The sequence below is a fragment of the Halyomorpha halys genome, unplaced genomic scaffold (assembly GCF_000696795.3).
Source record: "Halyomorpha halys isolate HHAL.00 unplaced genomic scaffold, Hhal_1.1 Scaffold793.1, whole genome shotgun sequence".
In the NCBI taxonomy this organism is placed as follows: Eukaryota; Metazoa; Arthropoda; class Insecta; order Hemiptera; family Pentatomidae; genus Halyomorpha; species Halyomorpha halys.
In genome coordinates this window covers 93760-102106 of record NW_027108154.1, presented here as the reverse complement: position 1 = coordinate 102106, position 8347 = coordinate 93760, and positions in this window count along the sequence as shown.

The following is an 8347-nucleotide window of genomic DNA, read 5'->3' as shown; positions in this document are numbered from 1 at the left end:
TATTGATAGATATTACAATCTGCCACACAGTTGTGGGCAATAGGTAATAGTGATGAATGATCTCATACATACTAAAATAAAAAAAAATAATAAAAAAAAAATAAATAAATAAAATAAAAAAAACTCTCTTAAAATAAATACAAACAAAAGAATGAACAAAATGAACATAATCAAACTATCTGTATGAAAAATAAATAAATAAAATAACATAATGATTAAATAATATATACAGTAAAATTAAAAGTAAAACGAAATAATAACCCTACAAAAAATATACTTTTGTTATAAACGAAAACACGCCTACTTTTAATTTTTAATATTATTATTATAACGCTAGTTATATCTAATAACTAGAAAAATAAAGACATTTTGAAGATTACAATATTTGTTGTTTTTTTTTCAATTAATCTATGACAAAACTTCAGAGCGTTATAAAATCGATATAGAGTAATAAATATAAATAAAATCTATCAGAAATCGAAGATTGGATGGAGTGTTTTCGGACATGACGAACGAACTGACAAAACGAAAATGTCCTAGGAAGAAAGATCAAAATTTTTTCACCCTTCTGACACTAAAAGTATGAATTTATGTTTATTTAAATTCACTATGAACATCATGTCAATTAATGACAAAAACATTATATTATCTACTGACTAATAATTTAAAGTAAATAAATGCCCATAATATTACTATCAGGAGATATATTATTCATAGATTCTATATTTGTATGCATTGCCTGTTTGTACTATACTTTATCGACAACAAAGCCGATAATAGATTAATAGGTCCAGATTGCATGCCACTTTTGGAACTATATTACCAACATCTCCTTAAATAGATCAGTGCAAATAGAAATTCTGACTTATTGCTATGTTATTTATAATTTATTGACGTCTTAGTATTATATAAGGAACCGCAAAGAATGCTTAGTATACATTATTTTATAGCGGTCTCAGAAGTTCAGTTTCGTTTAGGTTATAATTATTATAATTTTTTTTTCACATCCATCTCTTGTTATTATCTGAAGCAAAAAATACATAAGTAAAATAGCCGAGTGTTCTATTACAATTTTTTTTCTTCTAAGCTCTATAGATGCTACAGTGAGAATGAAGTCATTATGAAACGTCAAAGGAATACTTTGAAACTACAAACTTCAACACAAGGGAGTACTGTTTTTTTTTTTTTTAATTTTCTTATTGTCTTTATACTTTTTTTATTTTTTCTTTATTATATTTATTTATTGATTGAATGACTGATCATTATTCTGTGTATCAGCAACTCAACGCAGTTGAGCTACCGCTCGCAATTGTTTTATTAGTTTTGGTCCACTCAAATAAACTATGGACCACACAGAAGTTTTGCCCAGGTTGCGATGAAACGGCAATTGAGGATTGTTATCATTATTTATCAAACTGTCCCAATTATCAAGAGAACCATATTCCAGATATGCCGAAACTAAACAATGTTTCTTTATTGAATGTGCAGAATATTTTCTTTATCGAATATTTGTCTTCACATTTTTATTGTTTAATAATGGATGTAGATAGCCAAAGTTAGAATTTATTTTTACAATATAGGTTATATACCTATTTATAGATTTATAGGTTACCAACCAGGGGGTGGGTACTAGGGATGCGACACCGATTTCGATGTTTCGAAAACATCGATGCTTTTTAAACATCGATGTTTTACTTTCGATGTTTTACGTTTGTCCTAATCTTTACTTTTTTTTAAAAAAGTAACTAAATGAAAACAAAAAATTTACGGTATAAACAATTTCCTTTAAACAATGTGGTAGTATAAAACAGGACCTCCAACCATCACGATAACGACGTAATAAAGATAAATAAATACGACTAGAAAAACATCGATGTTTTAAAATATCTATGCTTAAAATTAAAACATCATTACATACAAACCTTTGCCTAAAATACATTGATGTTTTTGATCAACCATTTCAGTAACATAAGTTCTGTTCAAACGACTACGTATATTCCCACCAGTCGGAAGTGGTTTTGCAAAAAATAATGCAAATTGACAAAAAGAAAAAACATCGATGTTTAGAAATATCAATGCTCAATATTCAAATATCATTGCATACAATACATTGCCCATAATACATCGATGTTTTTGAACAACAACTTCAGAAACATAAGGTCTGTTCTTACGACCACGCATTCTACGGCCTGTCAGAAGTGATTTTTGGAACAAAGAATCAGACATCGACTACAAAAAACATCGATGCTTTTAAAATATCGTTGCTTACAATACGTTAGCCAAAATATATTGATGTTTTTGAACAACCATTTGAGTAAGGTAAGGTCCGTTACAACGACTATCCAACCATCACGCATTTTAAGGCCTGCCAGAAGTGTTTTTTTAAACAAAGAATCTGACATCAACAACAAAAAACATCGATGTTTTTAAAATATCGTTTCTTACAATACATTACCTAAAATAAATCGATGTTTCGGAACATCCATTTGAGTAACATAAGGTCTGTTCCAACGATCACGCATTCTACGACCTGTCAGAAGTGGTTTTTGAAACTAAGAATTCTATATCGACTACAAAAAACATCGATGTTTTAAAATATAGTTGCTCACAATACTTTACCGAAAAAACATCGATGTTTTTGAACAACTATTGAAGGAACATAAGGTCTACCATGCTACGACTACCATGCTCAGGCCAGTCAGAAGTGCTTTTTGTATGAAAGTATGGAACTTCGACTACAAAAAACATCGATGATTTAAAATATCATTGCATACAATGCCTGTCGATATGGGATTCTTAGTTTCAAAATCCACTTCTGACAGGCTATAGAATGCGTGATCGTTTGAACAGACCTTATGTTATTCAAATGAATGTTCAAAAACATCCATGTATTTTGGGTAATGTATTGTAAGCAACGATATTTTAAAAACATCCATGTTTTTTGTAGTCGATGTCGGATTCTTAGTTTCAAAACCCACTTCTGACAGGTATGTTATTCAAATGGATGTTCAAAAACATCGATGTATTTTGGGTAATGTATTGTAAGCAACGATATTTTAAAAACATCCATGTTTTTTGTAGTCGATGTCGGATTCTTAGTTTCAAAACCCACTTCTGACAGGCCGTAGAATGCGTGATCGTTGTAACAGACCTTATGTTTCTGAAATAGTTGTTTAAAAACATCGATGTTTTTTGGGTAATGTATTGCAAGAAACGATATTTTAAAACATTGATGTTTTTAAGAGTCCTAAAAAAAAAACATCGATGTTTTTTTTTTTCGATGGTTTTTTAACATTGATGTTTTAGTATTGAACATAGATGTTTTAAAACATCGGTGTTTTTTTTTATCGATGTTGCATCTCTAGTGGGTACTAATGTAACTTTTTTTTATTAAACAATTTTTTTAAAAATAATATGCTAAGATATCATCACCAATAAATATTGTGTATATCACAAATTAGGTAAAGTTTTTATTACGTATCTATTATAATCTGTCAGTTTGTAGGACGTGACGACTATTTAAAAGAACGATTCACCCAATTTTCACGTGGGATGGCTCACATTATACTACTTGATGCCTTGGTTGTTTTCAGTCAAGTCGAGCACAAGATACGGAAAATGATTGTTTCAAATATGTTTAGTCTGTCTGTACTTATAAAACAATTTTTGAGCACAAAATTATTAATTAATAGGTTTTATAGCTCAAGTGAACTCCAAGATTGTTTAAATAAAAATTGAGCTCAAAATCTTCAAAAATGCCATACTAAATATGTTTTGTTACTCCGTTTTTAAATATATAATGCTTTTTTGAATGAACAGTTGAACCGATTTCCAATGTTCATGTTTTGAATTATTCAGTGATATCCAGTAAATGTTTTGAAAGATTTGAGATCAATACTCTGAAAATTATTGATTCAAATATTTTTAGTTTGTATGTAGGTATGTCCATAAAAATAGATTTCATAAGTTTGATGGCTCATATTACTCAATTATAACTTCTGAATACTTTAAAACTTTGAGCTCAAAACAAGGGAGAATTTTTTTTTTTTTAAATTTTTTCTTTTCTTTTTTTTCTTTTTTTATCTAATTTTTTTAATTTTTCTTTATTTTTTTATTTATTATTATTATTTAATACTCTTTACTTTTTCTTTGTACCCAAAGAACATCAAAGGATCTATGCTTTAAAATCCCTAAACTTGAACGTTTTTGAAATAACGCACGTATTAAGTACGGGTCAAACCTATTTCGAATTTATCATAGAGAAGGTTAGATATCAAATTCGAGAGTTCTCGACGTGGTATTTTAAGCTCACTTATGTTATGAAATCACACGCCGTTTCCTAATTTCAGGCGCTTTTTAAATATTGCTTGATTAAACCATCTTAAGTCTCCTCTTCCAGTTTTAAGCAAACTGAGGGGAAAAAAAACAAGCGCTAAGGAAATTTGATTATTTGAGAAGGGGTAGTCTGTATTTTGTGTCAGTCCGTTGGTGATGGGGCTCACCAAGTAATATAGTACAATATATATTTTTTATACATACATATAGGTAAGTATATGTATATCTGGTAGTTTGTAATTCCTTCGATTGCCTAGTGGCATTTTAAGGTGATGTACAGGGTCCAGGTGGTGTGGTGGCTTATGCCAGTTGAATTATTGAGACGGAGAGGGGCCGTTCCGCTGGTTATACAGGGTTATACTATATATATATATATATATATATATAACAATAATAATAATATATACCTGAGTATATTAACATGTAACTGATGCCCTTCCTTTGCCATATGGCATTATAAGGGGTTGGCTATTACAATATTGAAGCTATAAATTAATATAATATACACGGTGCATTGAAAAGTGTGGGAATTAAATCTCTAAAAATCCATAATTAATGAGAGTGATAAAAATGGAAATAGAACATTTTATTAGAGTCCTAAAAAGTAATATGGTTGTAATTATGTAAAAGGTTTAACAGAAAGGATAAAAAGGTTTATGATTTAGAAGAAATTTCATTGTGTTACAGAACAAATAATAAAACAAAAAAATATTATAGTAACATAAAAGATCCGATAGATAGAGAATATCAATCTGGTTGGTCAATAAAACTTCATCCTTAATTGTCCAGCATTGTATATAGGTGAAATAAAGGAATATTTTAACAAGAGAATATACCAACACAGTAATGACATAAAAATATTGAAAAAGACGTAAAGATAACATCACTAGTACAGCATGTTTTTATAAAAATAAACATGTGTTTGATTTTGAGAATGGCCTAAGGGCCGAAACGTCGGAAAGGAAATAAAATATGTTGAGAGTAAATAATCAAAAGAATATTATTATAGCTAATCCACTCTCAAACAATTAATGAAAATATATTATTTGAGAAACTAATTATGCACTATGTTAAATTAAAAATATCAGTAACCAAAGAAAAAAAACGTGCGAGTGGAAACACCAAATATTTACTTAATGTTTTCAGTGAAATTCGTTGGTATTTCAAAAAAAATTAAATACATTCATTGAAATAAAAAATGCATAAAGAGTAATCATCACTAAAGTTAAAAATCAGATGCGGGCATCGAACAACTTTCACTTACAACCCTACTTTGAGATGATACCAATTCTTGTAAATTTCAAAACAGCTATTTCTAATTTTTGTTCCAATGTATAGTTTACAAGTTATTAGATGGGAACATGAGATGAAAAATTTTTAAAAAAATAAAAATAAAATAAGTATTATATCCAAGCTAGCAAGCAGGCTAATAGAGTCCCTCATCCTTTTGGATCCAACACCTAAACAAAGATAACATTCTCAGGTTGATTTAGAACCAGTGCTTACTATTTCTATTAAATTTACTCCGTAGAAAAAAAATATATCTTTTCATCACACCTCCATAATTAATATGTATTCACTGGGAGGCATGCTATCTAGGTGAGCACAATTGTGAAATAATGTTAAATTGTATCCTAATAATAAAACAAATTAAGTGTGCTTAATATTAATTGAATGTAAATAAGCAACACTTTTTATGATCTATTAAGGATTGTTATTAAGTAAAACTGAAGACGTAACAAGAATGAAATATCCTTAGGATGTTAGAAGTGCAGCTGCATTGCGCCAACAAGTGAAGGGGCTGCGGTCATCTTGTCCTTTCTCCACGTCTCTTTGTGCCTGCAGTCAGGAATGCCATCACTGCTTGAGATCCAGCTGGAGTGTTGCTCTATTATGCCAATTAAAATTAATTAAGTAAAGTGAGTCTCAGGGATAATGAATTCCAATTTCTAATGCGTGTGATTTCTTTTTTCAAACCCTTCAATAAAATAAAATTAGTACTTCATACATATATAATACATGAATTTATTATATTGATATGATATGAATGTATGTATTATATATTTTTACAGGGAGCGAGGTCCTATATCACTTTTGAAATATTTTCTAAAATGGGACGAGGAGACATTAATATAATTTAATCGATCAATATTTAAAAAGCGTAGCCTACCCTCCAGTGTAGCCTTACTTATCTTACTTATCAAACCGACAAGGCAGGTTGGTCGTTGTACGGATTGTCACAATCTCAGAAGGAAAGATCATAAAATTTAAAAAAAAGGCTATACTCTTGGTCCTATAACACTTTTGAAATATTTCCTTATAACGGCAAGAGGAGACCAAAGATAGTTTAATCGAGCAATATTTAAAAAGCGCCTGATATTGGAAAAAAATTTCATGAAATAAGTGAGCTTAAAATTGTAAATAATAGTTTACGCCTGTGAGAACTCCCGAATTTGATATCTAACTTTCTCTATGATAAATTCCAAATAGGTTTAACCCGTACTTAATGCGTGCGTTATTTCAAAAACGTTTAAGTTTAGGGCTTTCAAAGAACAGGCCTTATGACGCTCCGTAGGTACAAAGAAAAAGACATGAGTCTTAAATTATAATAAAAAAAGAAAAAATAAATTTAAAAAAGTTCTCTTTTGTTATGAGCTCAAAGTTTCAAAATATTCACAAGATATCATCGAATAATTTGAGCCATCAAACTTATGAAAACAATTTTTATGGACATACCTACATACAAACTAAAAACATTTGAATCAATAATTTTCAGGATATTGATCTCAAACCTATTCAAATCTTTTTGTAAATTTTGAGCTCAATTTTTTGAAACAATCTTGGAGCATCACTAATGATTTGAGCTATAAAACCTATTAATTGGTAGTTTTGTGCTCAAAAATTGTCATATGTGTATAAATTGTATTTTGTGTGTTTTAACTTATTTATTCATTAAATTATTTTATTTTTATTTATTTATATATTTTTTTACTTATGTATCCAATCTAGTATTTCTTTTAACCAATTTTTTATTATATTTCTTTAAATCTATGTATTAGTTTTGTTTTGTTAAAATGTATTTATTTGTTTGTTTTACTGTAAACTGGTCTACTGCTATGACTAGTATTTCTCTGGTTTGATTTCACATCGCTGTCTAGTGGTGGGTTTGTTTAGGGAGTCACTGGTGAGGATCTGAGAGGGGGAATTCAGGTGAGTGAATTTGTTGATAAAATGGAACTAAAATTGTGAAATAGAAGGGACAAGAAAGGGAATGAAAAAAAGGAATAAATTGAAATATTAGTATTTAGTGTGTAGAAGTGATTGTAAAAGAAAACTGTGAGAAAAAAGAAAAAAATGTTTTCATTCTGCTTTATTATATCATGTTAAAATATGTAATTTATATATGTCCGATCACAGATTGATTAGTATGCTGTGTAATGTAGCAACCCGATGTATTTGGGAAACATGAATGAATAAAGCATTTTCATCTTTCTACAGACGGACAGACTAAACATATTTGAAACAATCATTTTCCGTATCTTGTGCTCGACTTGACTGAATACAACCAAGGCACCAAGTTGTATAATGTGAGCCATCCAACGTGGGTGAATCGTTCCTTCAAATAGTCGTCACATACGTACAAACTGACAGATTATAATAGATACGTAATAAAAATAAGTGTCTATTCTAATGAGTGACTACGCTAGTTTGATAAAAGTATCAAGAAATCTGTATAAAGTGATATACACAATATTTATTGGTGATGATATCTTAGCATATTATTAAAAAAAATGTTTAGTAAAAAAAATAATTATATTAGTGCCCACCCCCGGTAGATAACCTATAACACTATAAATTTGCCCAAAGGTAGAAATATGTTGAAGAAGCATGATGGTCGCAGATAACTAAATACATTTGCAATTGTAAAAATAAATTCTAACTTTGGCACTCTCCATCTTTATTATTACACATTATTAATCAATAAAGAATACACATTAAATAAAACTGTAAA